Source organism: Triturus cristatus, chromosome 6, assembly GCF_964204655.1.
Source record: "Triturus cristatus chromosome 6, aTriCri1.1, whole genome shotgun sequence".
In the NCBI taxonomy this organism is placed as follows: domain Eukaryota; kingdom Metazoa; phylum Chordata; class Amphibia; order Caudata; family Salamandridae; genus Triturus; species Triturus cristatus.
In genome coordinates this window covers 882064851-882082893 of record NC_140589.1, presented here as the reverse complement: position 1 = coordinate 882082893, position 18043 = coordinate 882064851, and the positions used below count along the sequence as shown (strand labels likewise).

Here is an 18043-nt window from a genome sequence, read left to right as displayed (position 1 = left end):
GAAAAATAGATATTAGGAGGAAAGCACTGGAACCTGCTTTATTATTTCAATTAGTCTTGAAAACATAGAACATTTCTCTCCTGAAAGCTGGTAAAAATATGGAACGCTTCACGAATTTGCGTGTCATCCTTGCGCAGGGGCCATGCTAATCTTCTCTGTATCGTTCCAATTTTAGTATATGTGCCGCCGAAGCGAGCACACTTCATTGATGAACCTACAATGTTTATAAACTCTCTAAATCTACGGTCTCTAGACATAGGGTGGCCTGGCAGAGATGCTCGTATGGCCAGTAAGCATTCAAATCTGAGCCAATGGGCAAAAATGCATGAAGAGTAACAATCCATTATTCTTCACTGCATTTGTGGTCCAAGACTTCACCAATTGGAAGTATGTAGATTATGCCAGGGTTGCAAAGGCTCATGGTTCAGGCTACTGACAAGGAACATTGTGACATCATGCTGCCTGTGGAACAGTGATATTAAAGGTGAGATAGCTGCACAGTAGGTTAGGTGAAGGGCTCTGAGAGGTGAAAGGCAGCATGCTTGGGTCCCTGGACAAGGTGAGCCTATGACAAGGTGTCTGAATTTTCGCCTGTATTGTAATATTAAACACTTTATTGTTGTACCCGCCTGCTGATTAAGGAGTCCTCAAGATCAGCTCCACACAGACGTGGAACTGATGATGTTAATGCAGAATATTTAAGAAACTGAGGCTGATCTAAAACATTTCCTTGGACCTAGGACCATTTCCCCTGACTTTTAGGTCCTTCGTCCTCCTAAAGTCCTTTGTATAAGTTAGGAACACCTGACAGAACAGAATTTCAGGAGGTCAGGTGGGTTTACTTGTGTCTTCTGGTTGTGAGCAGTAAACGTGGCTAAAAAGGTTGATGGAATGGTGTTTTAAAACACACACACACACACACACACAACTTCTGGTCCTCTTAAGGACAAAAGTATGGGTAATCCTACATGGGGCCAGTGGCGCAATGGATAACGTGTCTGACTACGGATCAGAAGATTGTAGGTTCGACTCCTATCTGGCTCGAAAGGGTCATAGGTCCCTGTTTTATGGTATTCCTGTGGAATTCTTATTTACCTCAGACTTGTTGTAGGTTCAATATTCTCGAGCAGGACTCATCCAGCAGTCGTTCCATGGTAGGGCTGCAGTAATAGGACCACGGCTAGTTAAAAGTTTCCCATTTGCTGCTGGATTCTATGTGAAGGCCGTCATGTGGTGTGCTGCTTTTGTATTTCAACATGGGTCTCTGAGTCTCTAAACTAGGAAAAAATCTTGTTGAGAAAAGTGTGTGTGAGAGGGTCTGTGGGTGCAGGCAGGTGTGTGCACTTGAGTGCTGACCCATTTACATGTGTGAGAGGGACAAGCAAATTGCCTGTGGGATGTAGGCCTACAACTGGAACCAAGCAGCCAGGCAGAACCACAGGTAAGGAGAGAGGAAGGCAGTTCATTATTAGAGCAGGATCATGAGCATCTTGCCCTGCTCCCTTCTGCCCCGATCGGCCCCGATCGGCCAAGACCTCTCTATTAGGGTGGAGGGTGAACATTTCTTGGACCTCAGAAACTGAGGGATGCAGCGCCGATATGTCCTCCAAGGGCCTAGAGGACCTGGCGCCCAATCATGCCTGGTGTTTTTCAGCTTACCCGACCAATCTGGTTGCAAGGCGGATTTTAACAGTACTGCTGAAAAGGGACTCCCAGACAGCCCTGAGGCCATCATTTGCATAGGCCCTCCCCTTCTCTTTCTCTTGCTTCCCACAAAGCAACGCATCGCTGGCAGCAGTATAGATTTGGGGGTTGTGAAGAATAATGACAGGGAGGCTGAAGAAGGGAAAGAAAAGTCCCAGAAGTCCTGCAGGCTTCCTTGCTAAATGCAGCTGGCCATAGAGTGCACCTTCATTACTGCGAGGTAAATACATTAAAAATGTTGAGGAGAGACAAATTGAAAAATAGATATTAGGAGGAAAGCACTGGAACCTGCTTTATTATTTCAATTAGTCTTGAAAACATAGAACATTTCTCTCCTGAAAGCTGGTAAAAATATGGAACGCTTCACGAATTTGCGTGTCATCCTTGCGCAGGGGCCATGCTAATCTTCTCTGTATCGTTCCAATTTTAGTATATGTGCCGCCGAAGCGAGCACACTTCATTGATGAACCTACAATGTTTATAAACTCTCTAAATCTACGGTCTCTAGACATAGGGTGGCCTGGCAGAGATGCTCGTATGGCCAGTAAGCATTCAAGCCAATGGGCAAAAATGCATGAAGAGTAACAATCCATTATTCTTCACTGCATTTGTGGTCCAAGACTTCACCAATTGGAAGTATGTAGATTATGCCAGGGTTGCAAAGGCTCATGGTTCAGGCTACTGACAAGGAACATTGTGACATCATGCTGCCTGTGGAACAGTGATATTAAAGGTGAGACAGCTGCACAGTAGGTTAGGTGAAGGGCTCTGAGAGGTGAAAGGCAGCATGCTTGGGTCCCTGGACAAGGTGAGCCTATGACAAGGTGTCTGAATTTTCGCCTGTATTGTAATATTAAACACTTTATTGTTGTACCCGCCTGCTGATTAAGGAGTCCTCAAGATCAGCTCCACACAGACGTGGAACTGATGATGTTAATGCAGAATATTTAAGAAACTGAGGCTGATCTAAAACATTTCCTTGGACCTAGGACCATTTCCCCTGACTTTTAGGTCCTTCGTCCTCCTAAAGTCCTTTGTATAAGTTAGGAACACCTGACAGAACAGAATTTCAGGAGGTCAGGTGGGTTTACTTGTGTCTTCTGGTTGTGAGCAGTAAACGTGGCTAAAAAGGTTGATGGAATGGTGTTTTAAAACACACACACACACACACACACACAACTTCTGGTCCTCTTAAGGACAAAAGTATGGGTAATCCTACATGGGGCCAGTGGCGCAATGGATAACGCGTCTGACTACGGATCAGAAGATTGTGGGTTCGACTCCTATCTGGCTCGAAAGGGTCATAGGTCCCTGTTTTATGGTATTCCTGTGGAATTCTTATTTACCTCAGACTTGTTGTAGGTTCAATATTCTCGAGCAGGACTCATCCAGCAGTCGTTCCATGGTAGGGCTGCAGTAATAGGACCACGGCTAGTTAAAAGTTTCCCATTTGCTGCTGGATTCTATGTGAAGGCCGTCATGTGGTGTGCTGCTTTTGTATTTCAACATGGGTCTCTGAGTCTCTAAACTAGGAAAAAATCTTGTTGAGAAAAGTGTGTGTGAGAGGGTCTGTGGGTGCAGGCAGGTGTGTGCACTTGAGTGCTGACCCATTTACATGTGTGAGAGGGACAAGCAAATTGCCTGTGGGATGTAGGCCTACAACTGGAACCAAGCAGCCAGGCAGAACCACAGGTAAGGAGAGAGGAAGGCAGTTCATTATTAGAGCAGGATCATGAGCATCTTGCCCTGCTCCCTTCTGCCCCGATCGGCCCCGATCGGCCAAGACCTCTCTATTAGGGTGGAGGGTGAACATTTCTTGGACCTCAGAAACTGAGGGATGCAGCGCCGATATGTCCTCCAAGGGCCTAGAGGACCTGGTGCCCAATCATGCCTGGTGTTTTTCAGCTTACCCGACCAATCTGGTTGCAAGGCGGATTTTAACAGTACTGCTAAAAAGGGACTCCCAGACAGCCCTGAGGCCATCATTTGCATAGGCCCTCCCCTTCTCTTTCTCTTGCTTCCCACAAAGCAACGCATCGCTGGCAGCAGTATAGATTTGGGGGTTGTGAAGAATAATGACAGGGAGGCTGAAGAAGGGAAAGAAAAGTCCCAGAAGTCCTGCAGGCTTCCTTGCTAAATGCAGCTGGCCATAGAGTGCACCTTCATTACTGCGAGGTAAATACATTAAAAATGTTGAGGAGAGACAAATTGAAAAATAGATATTAGGAGGAAAGCACTGGAACCTGCTTTATTATTTCAATTAGTCTTGAAAACATAGAACATTTCTCTCCTGAAAGCTGGTAAAAATATGGAACGCTTCACGAATTTGCGTGTCATCCTTGCGCAGGGGCCATGCTAATCTTCTCTGTATCGTTCCAATTTTAGTATATGTGCCGCCGAAGCGAGCACACTTCATTGATGAACCTACAATGTTTATAAACTCTCTAAATCTACGGTCTCTAGACATAGGGTGGCCTGGCAGAGATGCTCGTATGGCCAGTAAGCATTCAAATCTGAGCCAATGGGCAAAAATGCATGAAGAGTAACAATCCATTATTCTTCACTGCATTTGTGGTCCAAGACTTCACCAATTGGAAGTATGTAGATTATGCCAGGGTTGCAAAGGCTCATGGTTCAGGCTACTGACAAGGAACATTGTGACATCATGCTGCCTGTGGAACAGTGATATTAAAGGTGAGACAGCTGCACAGTAGGTTAGGTGAAGGGCTCTGAGAGGTGAAAGGCAGCATGCTTGGGTCCCTGGACAAGGTGAGCCTATGACAAGGTGTCTGAATTTTCGCCTGTATTGTAATATTAAACACTTTATTGTTGTACCCGCCTGCTGATTAAGGAGTCCTCAAGATCAGCTCCACACAGACGTGGAACTGATGATGTTAATGCAGAATATTTAAGAAACAGAGGCTGATCTAAAACATTTCCTTGGACCTAGGACCATTTCCCCTGACTTTTAGGTCCTTCGTCCTCCTAAAGTCCTTTGTATAAGTTAGGAACACCTGACAGAACAGAATTTCAGGAGGTCAGGTGGGTTTACTTGTGTCTTCTGGTTGTGAGCAGTAAACGTGGCTAAAAAGGTTGATGGAATGGTGTTTTAAAACACACACACACACACACACACAACTTCTGGTCCTCTTAAGGACAAAAGTATGGGTAATCCTACATGGGGCCAGTGGCGCAATGGATAACGCGTCTGACTACGGATCAGAAGATTGTAGGTTCGACTCCTATCTGGCTCGAAAGGGTCATAGGTCTCTGTTTTATGGTATTCATGTGGAATTCTTATTTACCTCAGACTTGTTGTAGGTTCAATATTCTCGAGCAGGACTCATCCAGCAGTCGTTCCATGGTAGGGCTGCAGTAATAGGACCACGGCTAGTTAAAAGTTTCCCATTTGCTGCTGGATTCTATGTGAAGGCCGTCATGTGGTGTGCTGCTTTTGTATTTCAACATGGGTCTCTGAGTCTCTAAACTAGGAAAAAATCTTGTTGAGAAAAGTGTGTGTGAGAGGGTCTGTGGGTGCAGGCAGGTGTGTGCACTTGAGTGCTGACCCATTTACATGTGTGAGAGGGACAAGCAAATTGCCTGTGGGATGTAGGCCTACAACTGGAACCAAGCAGCCAGGCAGAACCACAGGTAAGGAGAGAGGAAGGCAGTTCATTATTAGAGCAGGATCATGAGCATCTTGCCCTGCTCCCTTCTGCCCCGATCGGCCCCGATCGGCCAAGACCTCTCTATTAGGGTGGAGGGTGAACATTTCTTGGACCTCAGAAACTGAGGGATGCAGCGCCGATATGTCCTCCAAGGGCCTAGAGGACCTGGTGCCCAATCATGCCTGGTGTTTTTCAGCTTACCCGACCAATCTGGTTGCAAGGCGGATTTTAACAGTACTGCTGAAAAGGGACTCCCAGACAGCCCTGAGGCCATCATTTGCATAGGCCCTCCCCTTCTCTTTCTCTTGCTTCCCACAAAGCAACGCATCGCTGGCAGCAGTATAGATTTGGGGGTTGTGAAGAATAATGACAGGGAGGCTGAAGAAGGGAAAGAAAAGTCCCAGAAGTCCTGCAGGCTTCCTTGCTAAATGCAGCTGGCCATAGAGTGCACCTTCATTACTGCGAGGTAAATACATTAAAAATGTTGAGGAGAGACAAATTGAAAAATAGATATTAGGAGGAAAGCACTGGAACCTGCTTTATTATTTCAATTAGTCTTGAAAACATAGAACATTTCTCTCCTGAAAGCTGGTAAAAATATGGAACGCTTCACGAATTTGCGTGTCATCCTTGCGCAGGGGCCATGCTAATCTTCTCTGTATCGTTCCAATTTTAGTATATGTGCCGCCGAAGCGAGCACACTTCATTGATGAACCTACAATGTTTATAAACTCTCTAAATCTACGGTCTCTAGACATAGAGTGGCCTGGCAGAGATGCTCGTATGGCCAGTAAGCATTCAAATCTGAGCCAATGGGCAAAAATGCATGAAGAGTAACAATCCATTATTCTTCACTGCATTTGTGGTCCAAGACTTCACCAATTGGAAGTATGTAGATTATGCCAGGGTTGCAAAGGCTCATGGTTCAGGCTACTGACAAGGAACATTGTGACATCATGCTGCCTGTGGAACAGTGATATTAAAGGTGAGACAGCTGCACAGTAGGTTAGGTGAAGGGCTCTGAGAGGTGAAAGGCAGCATGCTTGGGTCCCTGGACAAGGTGAGCCTATGACAAGGTGTCTGAATTTTCGCCTGTATTGTAATATTAAACACTTTATTGTTGTACCCGCCTGCTGATTAAGGAGTCCTCAAGATCAGCTCCACACAGACGTGGAACTGATGATGTTAATGCAGAATATTTAAGAAACAGAGGCTGATCTAAAACATTTCCTTGGACCTAGGACCATTTCCCCTGACTTTTAGGTCCTTCGTCCTCCTAAAGTCCTTTGTATAAGTTAGGAACACCTGACAGAACAGAATTTCAGGAGGTCAGGTGGGTTTACTTGTGTCTTCTGGTTGTGAGCAGTAAACGTGGCTAAAAAGGTTGATGGAATGGTGTTTTAAAACACACACACACACACACACACACACAACTTCTGGTCCTCTTAAGGACAAAAGTATGGGTAATCCTACATGGGGCCAGTGGCGCAATGGATAACGCGTCTGACTACGGATCAGAAGATTGTAGGTTCGACTCCTATCTGGCTCGAAAGGGTCATAGGTCCCTGTTTTATGGTATTCCTGTGGAATTCTTATTTACCTCAGACTTGTTGTAGGTTCAATATTCTCGAGCAGGACTCATCCAGCAGTCGTTCCATGGTAGGGCTGCAGTAATAGGACCACGGCTAGTTAAAAGTTTCCCATTTGCTGCTGGATTCTATGTGAAGGCCGTCATGTGGTGTGCTGCTTTTGTATTTCAACATGGGTCTCTGAGTCTCTAAACTAGGAAAAAATCTTGTTGAGAAAAGTGTGTGTGAGAGGGTCTGTGGGTGCAGGCAGGTGTGTGCACTTGAGTGCTGACCCATTTACATGTGTGAGAGGGACAAGCAAATTGCCTGTGGGATGTAGGCCTACAACTGGAACCAAGCAGCCAGGCAGAACCACAGGTAAGGAGAGAGGAAGGCAGTTCATTATTAGAGCAGGATCATGAGCATCTTGCCCTGCTCCCTTCTGCCCGATCGGCCACGATCGGCCAAGACCTCTCTATTAGGGTGGAGGGTGAACATTTCTTGGACCTCAGAAACTGAGGGATGCAGCGCCGATATGTCCTCCAAGGGCCTAGAGGACCTGGTGCCCAATCATGCCTGGTGTTTTTCAGCTTACCCGACCAATCTGGTTGCAAGGCGGATTTTAACAGTACTGCTGAAAAGGGACTCCCAGACAGCCCTGAGGCCATCATTTGCATAGGCCCTCCCCTTCTCTTTCTCTTGCTTCCCACAAAGCAACGCATCGCTGGCAGCAGTATAGATTTGGGGGTTGTGAAGAATAATGACAGGGAGGCTGAAGAAGGGAAAGAAAAGTCCCAGAAGTCCTGCAGGCTTCCTTGCTAAATGCAGCTGGCCATAGAGTGCACCTTCATTACTGCGAGGTAAATACATTAAAAATGTTGAGGAGAGACAAATTGAAAAATAGATATTAGGAGGAAAGCACTGGAACCTGCTTTATTATTTCAATTAGTCTTGAAAACATAGAACATTTCTCTCCTGAAAGCTGGTAAAAATATGGAACGCTTCACGAATTTGCGTGTCATCCTTGCGCAGGGGCCATGCTAATCTTCTCTGTATCGTTCCAATTTTAGTATATGTGCCGCCGAAGCGAGCACACTTCATTGATGAACCTACAATGTTTATAAACTCTCTAAATCTACGGTCTCTAGACATAGAGTGGCCTGGCAGAGATGCTCGTATGGCCAGTAAGCATTCAAATCTGAGCCAATGGGCAAAAATGCATGAAGAGTAACAATCCATTATTCTTCACTGCATTTGTGGTCCAAGACTTCACCAATTGGAAGTATGTAGATTATGCCAGGGTTGCAAAGGCTCATGGTTCAGGCTACTGACAAGGAACATTGTGACATCATGCTGCCTGTGGAACAGTGATATTAAAGGTGAGACAGCTGCACAGTAGGTTAGGTGAAGGGCTCTGAGAGGTGAAAGGCAGCATGCTTGGGTCCCTGGACAAGGTGAGCCTATGACAAGGTGTCTGAATTTTCGCCTGTATTGTAATATTAAACACTTTATTGTTGTACCCGCCTGCTGATTAAGGAGTCCTCAAGATCAGCTCCACACAGACGTGGAACTGATGATGTTAATGCAGAATATTTAAGAAACTGAGGCTGATCTAAAACATTTCCTTGGACCTAGGACCATTTCCCCTGACTTTTAGGTCCTTCGTCCTCCTAAAGTCCTTTGTATAAGTTAGGAACACCTGACAGAACAGAATTTCAGGAGGTCAGGTGGGTTTACTTGTGTCTTCTGGTTGTGAGCAGTAAACGTGGCTAAAAAGGTTGATGGAATGGTGTTTTAAAACACACACACACACACACACACAACTTCTGGTCCTCTTAAGGACAAAAGTATGGGTAATCCTACATGGGGCCAGTGGCGCAATGGATAAAGTGTCTGACTACGGATCAGAAGATTGTAGGTTCGACTCCTATCTGGCTCGAAAGGGTCATAGGTCCCTGTTTTATGGTATTCCTGTGGAATTCTTATTTACCTCAGACTTGTTGTAGGTTCAATATTCTCGAGCAGGACTCATCCAGCAGTCGTTCCATGGTAGGGCTGCAGTAATAGGACCACGGCTAGTTAAAAGTTTCCCATTTGCTGCTGGATTCTATGTGAAGGCCGTCATGTGGTGTGCTGCTTTTGTATTTCAACATGGGTCTCTGAGTCTCTAAACTAGGAAAAAATCTTGTTGAGAAAAGTGTGTGTGAGAGGGTCTGTGGGTGCAGGCAGGTGTGTGCACTTGAGTGCTGACCCATTTACATGTGTGAGAGGGACAAGCAAATTGCCTGTGGGATGTAGGCCTACAACTGGAACCAAGCAGCCAGGCAGAACCACAGGTAAGGAGAGAGGAAGGCAGTTCATTATTAGAGCAGGATCATGAGCATCTTGCCCTGCTCCCTTCTGCCCCGATCGGCCCCGATCGGCCAAGACCTCTCTATTAGGGTGGAGGGTGAACATTTCTTGGACCTCAGAAACTGAGGGATGCAGCGCCGATATGTCCTCCAAGGGCCTAGAGGACCTGGCGCCCAATCATGCCTGGTGTTTTTCAGCTTACCCGACCAATCTGGTTGCAAGGCGGATTTTAACAGTACTGCTGAAAAGGGACTCCCAGACAGCCCTGAGGCCATCATTTGCATAGGCCCTCCCCTTCTCTTTCTCTTGCTTCCCACAAAGCAACGCATCGCTGGCAGCAGTATAGATTTGGGGGTTGTGAAGAATAATGACAGGGAGGCTGAAGAAGGGAAAGAAAAGTCCCAGAAGTCCTGCAGGCTTCCTTGCTAAATGCAGCTGGCCATAGAGTGCACCTTCATTACTGCGAGGTAAATACATTAAAAATGTTGAGGAGAGACAAATTGAAAAATAGATATTAGGAGGAAAGCACTGGAACCTGCTTTATTATTTCAATTAGTCTTGAAAACATAGAACATTTCTCTCCTGAAAGCTGGTAAAAATATGGAACGCTTCACGAATTTGCGTGTCATCCTTGCGCAGGGGCCATGCTAATCTTCTCTGTATCGTTCCAATTTTAGTATATGTGCCGCCGAAGCGAGCACACTTCATTGATGAACCTACAATGTTTATAAACTCTCTAAATCTACGGTCTCTAGACATAGGGTGGCCTGGCAGAGATGCTCGTATGGCCAGTAAGCATTCAAATCTGAGCCAATGGGCAAAAATGCATGAAGAGTAACAATCCATTATTCTTCACTGCATTTGTGGTCCAAGACTTCACCAATTGGAAGTATGTAGATTATGCCAGGGTTGCAAAGGCTCATGGTTCAGGCTACTGACAAGGAACATTGTGACATCATGCTGCCTGTGGAACAGTGATATTAAAGGTGAGACAGCTGCACAGTAGGTTAGGTGAAGGGCTCTGAGAGGTGAAAGGCAGCATGCTTGGGTCCCTGGACAAGGTGAGCCTATGACAAGGTGTCTGAATTTTCGCCTGTATTGTAATATTAAACACTTTATTGTTGTACCCGCCTGCTGATTAAGGAGTCCTCAAGATCAGCTCCACACAGACGTGGAACTGATGATGTTAATGCAGAATATTTAAGAAACTGAGGCTGATCTAAAACATTTCCTTGGACCTAGGACCATTTCCCCTGACTTTTAGGTCCTTCGTCCTCCTAAAGTCCTTTGTATAAGTTAGGAACACCTGACAGAACAGAATTTCAGGAGGTCAGGTGGGTTTACTTGTGTCTTCTGGTTGTGAGCAGTAAACGTGGCTAAAAAGGTTGATGGAATGGTGTTTTAAAACACACACACACACACACACACACAACTTCTGGTCCTCTTAAGGACAAAAGTATGGGTAATCCTACATGGGGCCAGTGGCGCAATGGATAACGCGTCTGACTACGGATCAGAAGATTGTGGGTTCGACTCCTATCTGGCTCGAAAGGGTCATAGGTCCCTGTTTTATGGTATTCCTGTGGAATTCTTATTTACCTCAGACTTGTTGTAGGTTCAATATTCTCGAGCAGGACTCATCCAGCAGTCGTTCCATGGTAGGGCTGCAGTAATAGGACCACGGCTAGTTAAAAGTTTCCCATTTGCTGCTGGATTCTATGTGAAGGCCGTCATGTGGTGTGCTGCTTTTGTATTTCAACATGGGTCTCTGAGTCTCTAAACTAGGAAAAAATCTTGTTGAGAAAAGTGTGTGTGAGAGGGTCTGTGGGTGCAGGCAGGTGTGTGCACTTGAGTGCTGACCCATTTACATGTGTGAGAGGGACAAGCAAATTGCCTGTGGGATGTAGGCCTACAACTGGAACCAAGCAGCCAGGCAGAACCACAGGTAAGGAGAGAGGAAGGCAGTTCATTATTAGAGCAGGATCATGAGCATCTTGCCCTGCTCCCTTCTGCCCCGATCGGCCCCGATCGGCCAAGACCTCTCTATTAGGGTGGAGGGTGAACATTTCTTGGACCTCAGAAACTGAGGGATGCAGCGCCGATATGTCCTCCAAGGGCCTAGAGGACCTGGTGCCCAATCATGCCTGGTGTTTTTCAGCTTACCCGACCAATCTGGTTGCAAGGCGGATTTTAACAGTACTGCTAAAAAGGGACTCCCAGACAGCCCTGAGGCCATCATTTGCATAGGCCCTCCCCTTCTCTTTCTCTTGCTTCCCACAAAGCAACGCATCGCTGGCAGCAGTATAGATTTGGGGGTTGTGAAGAATAATGACAGGGAGGCTGAAGAAGGGAAAGAAAAGTCCCAGAAGTCCTGCAGGCTTCCTTGCTAAATGCAGCTGGCCATAGAGTGCACCTTCATTACTGCGAGGTAAATACATTAAAAATGTTGAGGAGAGACAAATTGAAAAATAGATATTAGGAGGAAAGCACTGGAACCTGCTTTATTATTTCAATTAGTCTTGAAAACATAGAACATTTCTCTCCTGAAAGCTGGTAAAAATATGGAACGCTTCACGAATTTGCGTGTCATCCTTGCGCAGGGGCCATGCTAATCTTCTCTGTATCGTTCCAATTTTAGTATATGTGCCGCCGAAGCGAGCACACTTCATTGATGAACCTACAATGTTTATAAACTCTCTAAATCTACGGTCTCTAGACATAGGGTGGCCTGGCAGAGATGCTCGTATGGCCAGTAAGCATTCAAATCTGAGCCAATGGGCAAAAATGCATGAAGAGTAACAATCCATTATTCTTCACTGCATTTGTGGTCCAAGACTTCACCAATTGGAAGTATGTAGATTATGCCAGGGTTGCAAAGGCTCATGGTTCAGGCTACTGACAAGGAACATTGTGACATCATGCTGCCTGTGGAACAGTGATATTAAAGGTGAGACAGCTGCACAGTAGGTTAGGTGAAGGGCTCTGAGAGGTGAAAGGCAGCATGCTTGGGTCCCTGGACAAGGTGAGCCTATGACAAGGTGTCTGAATTTTCGCCTGTATTGTAATATTAAACACTTTATTGTTGTACCCGCCTGCTGATTAAGGAGTCCTCAAGATCAGCTCCACACAGACGTGGAACTGATGATGTTAATGCAGAATATTTAAGAAACAGAGGCTGATCTAAAACATTTCCTTGGACCTAGGACCATTTCCCCTGACTTTTAGGTCCTTCGTCCTCCTAAAGTCCTTTGTATAAGTTAGGAACACCTGACAGAACAGAATTTCAGGAGGTCAGGTGGGTTTACTTGTGTCTTCTGGTTGTGAGCAGTAAACGTGGCTAAAAAGGTTGATGGAATGGTGTTTTAAAACACACACACACACACACACACAACTTCTGGTCCTCTTAAGGACAAAAGTATGGGTAATCCTACATGGGGCCAGTGGCGCAATGGATAACGCGTCTGACTACGGATCAGAAGATTGTAGGTTCGACTCCTATCTGGCTCGAAAGGGTCATAGGTCTCTGTTTTATGGTATTCATGTGGAATTCTTATTTACCTCAGACTTGTTGTAGGTTCAATATTCTCGAGCAGGACTCATCCAGCAGTCGTTCCATGGTAGGGCTGCAGTAATAGGACCACGGCTAGTTAAAAGTTTCCCATTTGCTGCTGGATTCTATGTGAAGGCCGTCATGTGGTGTGCTGCTTTTGTATTTCAACATGGGTCTCTGAGTCTCTAAACTAGGAAAAAATCTTGTTGAGAAAAGTGTGTGTGAGAGGGTCTGTGGGTGCAGGCAGGTGTGTGCACTTGAGTGCTGACCCATTTACATGTGTGAGAGGGACAAGCAAATTGCCTGTGGGATGTAGGCCTACAACTGGAACCAAGCAGCCAGGCAGAACCACAGGTAAGGAGAGAGGAAGGCAGTTCATTATTAGAGCAGGATCATGAGCATCTTGCCCTGCTCCCTTCTGCCCCGATCGGCCCCGATCGGCCAAGACCTCTCTATTAGGGTGGAGGGTGAACATTTCTTGGACCTCAGAAACTGAGGGATGCAGCGCCGATATGTCCTCCAAGGGCCTAGAGGACCTGGTGCCCAATCATGCCTGGTGTTTTTCAGCTTACCCGACCAATCTGGTTGCAAGGCGGATTTTAACAGTACTGCTGAAAAGGGACTCCCAGACAGCCCTGAGGCCATCATTTGCATAGGCCCTCCCCTTCTCTTTCTCTTGCTTCCCACAAAGCAACGCATCGCTGGCAGCAGTATAGATTTGGGGGTTGTGAAGAATAATGACAGGGAGGCTGAAGAAGGGAAAGAAAAGTCCCAGAAGTCCTGCAGGCTTCCTTGCTAAATGCAGCTGGCCATAGAGTGCACCTTCATTACTGCGAGGTAAATACATTAAAAATGTTGAGGAGAGACAAATTGAAAAATAGATATTAGGAGGAAAGCACTGGAACCTGCTTTATTATTTCAATTAGTCTTGAAAACATAGAACATTTCTCTCCTGAAAGCTGGTAAAAATATGGAACGCTTCACGAATTTGCGTGTCATCCTTGCGCAGGGGCCATGCTAATCTTCTCTGTATCGTTCCAATTTTAGTATATGTGCCGCCGAAGCGAGCACACTTCATTGATGAACCTACAATGTTTATAAACTCTCTAAATCTACGGTCTCTAGACATAGAGTGGCCTGGCAGAGATGCTCGTATGGCCAGTAAGCATTCAAATCTGAGCCAATGGGCAAAAATGCATGAAGAGTAACAATCCATTATTCTTCACTGCATTTGTGGTCCAAGACTTCACCAATTGGAAGTATGTAGATTATGCCAGGGTTGCAAAGGCTCATGGTTCAGGCTACTGACAAGGAACATTGTGACATCATGCTGCCTGTGGAACAGTGATATTAAAGGTGAGACAGCTGCACAGTAGGTTAGGTGAAGGGCTCTGAGAGGTGAAAGGCAGCATGCTTGGGTCCCTGGACAAGGTGAGCCTATGACAAGGTGTCTGAATTTTCGCCTGTATTGTAATATTAAACACTTTATTGTTGTACCCGCCTGCTGATTAAGGAGTCCTCAAGATCAGCTCCACACAGACGTGGAACTGATGATGTTAATGCAGAATATTTAAGAAACTGAGGCTGATCTAAAACATTTCCTTGGACCTAGGACCATTTCCCCTGACTTTTAGGTCCTTCGTCCTCCTAAAGTCCTTTGTATAAGTTAGGAACACCTGACAGAACAGAATTTCAGGAGGTCAGGTGGGTTTACTTGTGTCTTCTGGTTGTGAGCAGTAAACGTGGCTAAAAAGGTTGATGGAATGGTGTTTTAAAACACACACACACACACACACACACAACTTCTGGTCCTCTTAAGGACAAAAGTATGGGTAATCCTACATGGGGCCAGTGGCGCAATGGATAACGCGTCTGACTACGGATCAGAAGATTGTAGGTTCGACTCCTATCTGGCTCGAAAGGGTCATAGGTCCCTGTTTTATGGTATTCCTGTGGAATTCTTATTTACCTCAGACTTGTTGTAGGTTCAATATTCTCGAGCAGGACTCATCCAGCAGTCGTTCCATGGTAGGGCTGCAGTAATAGGACCACGGCTAGTTAAAAGTTTCCCATTTGCTGCTGGATTCTATGTGAAGGCCGTCATGTGGTGTGCTGCTTTTGTATTTCAACATGGGTCTCTGAGTCTCTAAACTAGGAAAAAATCTTGTTGAGAAAAGTGTGTGTGAGAGGGTCTGTGGGTGCAGGCAGGTGTGTGCACTTGAGTGCTGACCCATTTACATGTGTGAGAGGGACAAGCAAATTGCCTGTGGGATGTAGGCCTACAACTGGAACCAAGCAGCCAGGCAGAACCACAGGTAAGGAGAGAGGAAGGCAGTTCATTATTAGAGCAGGATCATGAGCATCTTGCCCTGCTCCCTTCTGCCCCGATCGGCCAAGACCTCTCTATTAGGGTGGAGGGTGAACATTTCTTGGACCTCAGAAACTGAGGGATGCAGCGCCGATATGTCCTCCAAGGGCCTAGAGGACCTGGTGCCCAATCATGCCTGGTGTTTTTCAGCTTACCCGACCAATCTGGTTGCAAGGCGGATTTTAACAGTACTGCTAAAAAGGGACTCCCAGACAGCCCTGAGGCCATCATTTGCATAGGCCCTCCCCTTCTCTTTCTCTTGCTTCCCACAAAGCAACGCATCGCTGGCAGCAGTATAGATTTGGGGGTTGTGAAGAATAATGACAGGGAGGCTGAAGAAGGGAAAGAAAAGTCCCAGAAGTCCTGCAGGCTTCCTTGCTAAATGCAGCTGGCCATAGAGTGCACATTCATTACTGCGAGGTAAATACATTAAAAATGTTGAGGAGAGACAAATTGAAAAATAGATATTAGGAGGAAAGCACTGGAACCTGCTTTATTATTTCAATTAGTCTTGAAAACATAGAACATTTCTCTCCTGAAAGCTGGTAAAAATATGGAACGCTTCACGAATTTGCGTGTCATCCTTGCGCAGGGGCCATGCTAATCTTCTCTGTATCGTTCCAATTTTAGTATATGTGCCGCCGAAGCGAGCACACTTCATTGATGAACCTACAATGTTTATAAACTCTCTAAATCTACGGTCTCTAGACATAGGGTGGCCTGGCAGAGATGCTCGTATGGCCAGTAAGCATTCAAATCTGAGCCAATGGGCAAAAATGCATGAAGAGTAACAATCCATTATTCTTCACTGCATTTGTGGTCCAAGACTTCACCAATTGGAAGTATGTAGATTATGCCAGGGTTGCAAAGGCTCATGGTTCAGGCTACTGACAAGGAACATTGTGACATCATGCTGCCTGTGGAACAGTGATATTAAAGGTGAGACAGCTGCACAGTAGGTTAGGTGAAGGGCTCTGAGAGGTGAAAGGCAGCATGCTTGGGTCCCTGGACAAGGTGAGCCTATGACAAGGTGTCTGAATTTTCGCCTGTATTGTAATATTAAACACTTTATTGTTGTACCCACCTGCTGATTAAGGAGTCCTCAAGATCAGCTCCACACAGACGTGGAACTGATGATGTTAATGCAGAATATTTAAGAAACTGAGGCTGATCTAAAACATTTCCTTGGACCTAGGACCATTTCCCCTGACTTTTAGGTCCTTCGTCCTCCTAAAGTCCTTTGTATAAGTTAGGAACACCTGACAGAACAGAATTTCAGGAGGTCAGGTGGGTTTACTTGTGTCTTCTGGTTGTGAGCAGTAAACGTGGCTAAAAAGGTTGATGGAATGGTGTTTTAAAACACACACACACACACACACACAACTTCTGGTCCTCTTAAGGACAAAAGTATGGGTAATCCTACATGGGGCCAGTGGCGCAATGGATAACGAGTCTGACTACGGATCAGAAGATTGTAGGTTCGACTCCTATCTGGCTCGAAAGGGTCATAGGTCCCTGTTTTATGGTATTCATGTGGAATTCTTATTTACCTCAGACTTGTTGTAGGTTCAATATTCTCGAGCAGGACTCATCCAGCAGTCGTTCCATGGTAGGGCTGCAGTAATAGGACCACGGCTAGTTAAAAGTTTCCCATTTGCTGCTGGATTCTATGTGAAGGCCGTCATGTGGTGTGCTGCTTTTGTATTTCAACATGGGTCTCTGAGTCTCTAAACTAGGAAAAAATCTTGTTGAGAAAAGTGTGTGTGAGAGGGTCTGTGGGTGCAGGCAGGTGTGTGCACTTGAGTGCTGACCCATTTACATGTGTGAGAGGGACAAGCAAATTGCCTGTGGGATGTAGGCCTACAACTGGAACCAAGCAGCCAGGCAGAACCACAGGTAAGGAGAGAGGAAGGCAGTTCATTATTAGAGCAGGATCATGAGCATCTTGCCCTGCTCCCTTCTGCCCCGATCGGCCCCGATCGGCCAAGACCTCTCTATTAGGGTGGAGGGTGAACATTTCTTGGACCTCAGAAACTGAGGGATGCAGCGCCGATATGTCCTCCAAGGGCCTAGAGGACCTGGTGCCCAATCATGCCTGGTGTTTTTCAGCTTACCCGACCAATCTGGTTGCAAGGCGGATTTTAACAGTACTGCTGAAAAGGGACTCCCAGACAGCCCTGAGGCCATCATTTGCATAGGCCCTCCCCTTCTCTTTCTCTTGCTTCCCACAAAGCAACGCATCGCTGGCAGCAGTATAGATTTGGGGGTTGTGAAGAATAATGACAGGGAGGCTGAAGAAGGGAAAGAAAAGTCCCAGAAGTCCTGCAGGCTTCCTTGCTAAATGCAGCTGGCCATAGAGTGCACCTTCATTACTGCGAGGTAAATACATTAAAAATGTTGAGGAGAGACAAATTGAAAAATAGATATTAGGAGGAAAGCACTGGAACCTGCTTTATTATTTCAATTAGTCTTGAAAACATAGAACATTTCTCTCCTGAAAGCTGGTAAAAATATGGAACGCTTCACGAATTTGCGTGTCATCCTTGCGCAGGGGCCATGCTAATCTTCTCTGTATCGTTCCAATTTTAGTATATGTGCCGCCGAAGCGAGCACACTTCATTGATGAACCTACAATGTTTATAAACTCTCTAAATCTACGGTCTCTAGACATAGGGTGGCCTGGCAGAGATGCTCGTATGGCCAGTAAGCATTCAAATCTGAGCCAATGGGCAAAAATGCATGAAGAGTAACAATCCATTATTCTTCACTGCATTTGTGGTCCAAGACTTCACCAATTGGAAGTATGTAGATTATGCCAGTGTTGCAAAGGCTC

At 45.9% G+C, this 18043-nt stretch overlaps 17 non-coding genes across 17 annotated transcripts; 7 read left to right on the top strand and 10 right to left on the bottom strand.

The window, feature by feature from the left end:
• Positions 1–92: 92 nt before the first annotated feature.
• Positions 93–199, bottom strand: LOC146818179 (U6 spliceosomal RNA). The gene has a single exon (XR_014963422.1). It is a non-coding gene; the product is annotated as a U6 spliceosomal RNA (small nuclear RNA).
• Positions 200–971: 772 nt separating this feature from the next.
• Positions 972–1044, top strand: TRNAR-ACG (transfer RNA arginine (anticodon ACG)). Its single transcript has one exon. It is a non-coding gene; the product is annotated as a tRNA-Arg (tRNA).
• Positions 1045–2051: 1007 nt separating this feature from the next.
• On the bottom strand, positions 2052–2158 carry LOC146818177 (U6 spliceosomal RNA). Its single transcript, XR_014963421.1, has one exon. It is a non-coding gene; the product is annotated as a U6 spliceosomal RNA (small nuclear RNA).
• A 768-nt stretch (positions 2159–2926) lies between these two features.
• TRNAR-ACG (transfer RNA arginine (anticodon ACG)) lies at positions 2927–2999 on the top strand. The gene has a single exon. It is a non-coding gene; the product is annotated as a tRNA-Arg (tRNA).
• Positions 3000–4006: 1007 nt separating this feature from the next.
• LOC146818175 (U6 spliceosomal RNA) lies at positions 4007–4113 on the bottom strand. Its single transcript, XR_014963420.1, has one exon. It is a non-coding gene; the product is annotated as a U6 spliceosomal RNA (small nuclear RNA).
• Positions 4114–4885: 772 nt separating this feature from the next.
• TRNAR-ACG (transfer RNA arginine (anticodon ACG)) lies at positions 4886–4958 on the top strand. The gene has a single exon. It is a non-coding gene; the product is annotated as a tRNA-Arg (tRNA).
• Positions 4959–5965: 1007 nt separating this feature from the next.
• Positions 5966–6072, bottom strand: LOC146818173 (U6 spliceosomal RNA). The gene has a single exon (XR_014963419.1). It is a non-coding gene; the product is annotated as a U6 spliceosomal RNA (small nuclear RNA).
• A 776-nt stretch (positions 6073–6848) lies between these two features.
• On the top strand, positions 6849–6921 carry TRNAR-ACG (transfer RNA arginine (anticodon ACG)). Its single transcript has one exon. It is a non-coding gene; the product is annotated as a tRNA-Arg (tRNA).
• Positions 6922–7927: 1006 nt separating this feature from the next.
• On the bottom strand, positions 7928–8034 carry LOC146818171 (U6 spliceosomal RNA). Its single transcript, XR_014963417.1, has one exon. It is a non-coding gene; the product is annotated as a U6 spliceosomal RNA (small nuclear RNA).
• A 1852-nt stretch (positions 8035–9886) lies between these two features.
• LOC146818170 (U6 spliceosomal RNA) lies at positions 9887–9993 on the bottom strand. The gene has a single exon (XR_014963416.1). It is a non-coding gene; the product is annotated as a U6 spliceosomal RNA (small nuclear RNA).
• Positions 9994–10767: 774 nt separating this feature from the next.
• On the top strand, positions 10768–10840 carry TRNAR-ACG (transfer RNA arginine (anticodon ACG)). The gene has a single exon. It is a non-coding gene; the product is annotated as a tRNA-Arg (tRNA).
• Positions 10841–11847: 1007 nt separating this feature from the next.
• LOC146818168 (U6 spliceosomal RNA) lies at positions 11848–11954 on the bottom strand. The gene has a single exon (XR_014963415.1). It is a non-coding gene; the product is annotated as a U6 spliceosomal RNA (small nuclear RNA).
• Positions 11955–12726: 772 nt separating this feature from the next.
• Positions 12727–12799, top strand: TRNAR-ACG (transfer RNA arginine (anticodon ACG)). The gene has a single exon. It is a non-coding gene; the product is annotated as a tRNA-Arg (tRNA).
• Positions 12800–13806: 1007 nt separating this feature from the next.
• On the bottom strand, positions 13807–13913 carry LOC146818166 (U6 spliceosomal RNA). Its single transcript, XR_014963414.1, has one exon. It is a non-coding gene; the product is annotated as a U6 spliceosomal RNA (small nuclear RNA).
• A 774-nt stretch (positions 13914–14687) lies between these two features.
• Positions 14688–14760, top strand: TRNAR-ACG (transfer RNA arginine (anticodon ACG)). Its single transcript has one exon. It is a non-coding gene; the product is annotated as a tRNA-Arg (tRNA).
• Positions 14761–15757: 997 nt separating this feature from the next.
• LOC146818164 (U6 spliceosomal RNA) lies at positions 15758–15864 on the bottom strand. Its single transcript, XR_014963413.1, has one exon. It is a non-coding gene; the product is annotated as a U6 spliceosomal RNA (small nuclear RNA).
• Positions 15865–17716: 1852 nt separating this feature from the next.
• On the bottom strand, positions 17717–17823 carry LOC146818163 (U6 spliceosomal RNA). The gene has a single exon (XR_014963412.1). It is a non-coding gene; the product is annotated as a U6 spliceosomal RNA (small nuclear RNA).
• Positions 17824–18043: the final 220 nt, after the last annotated feature.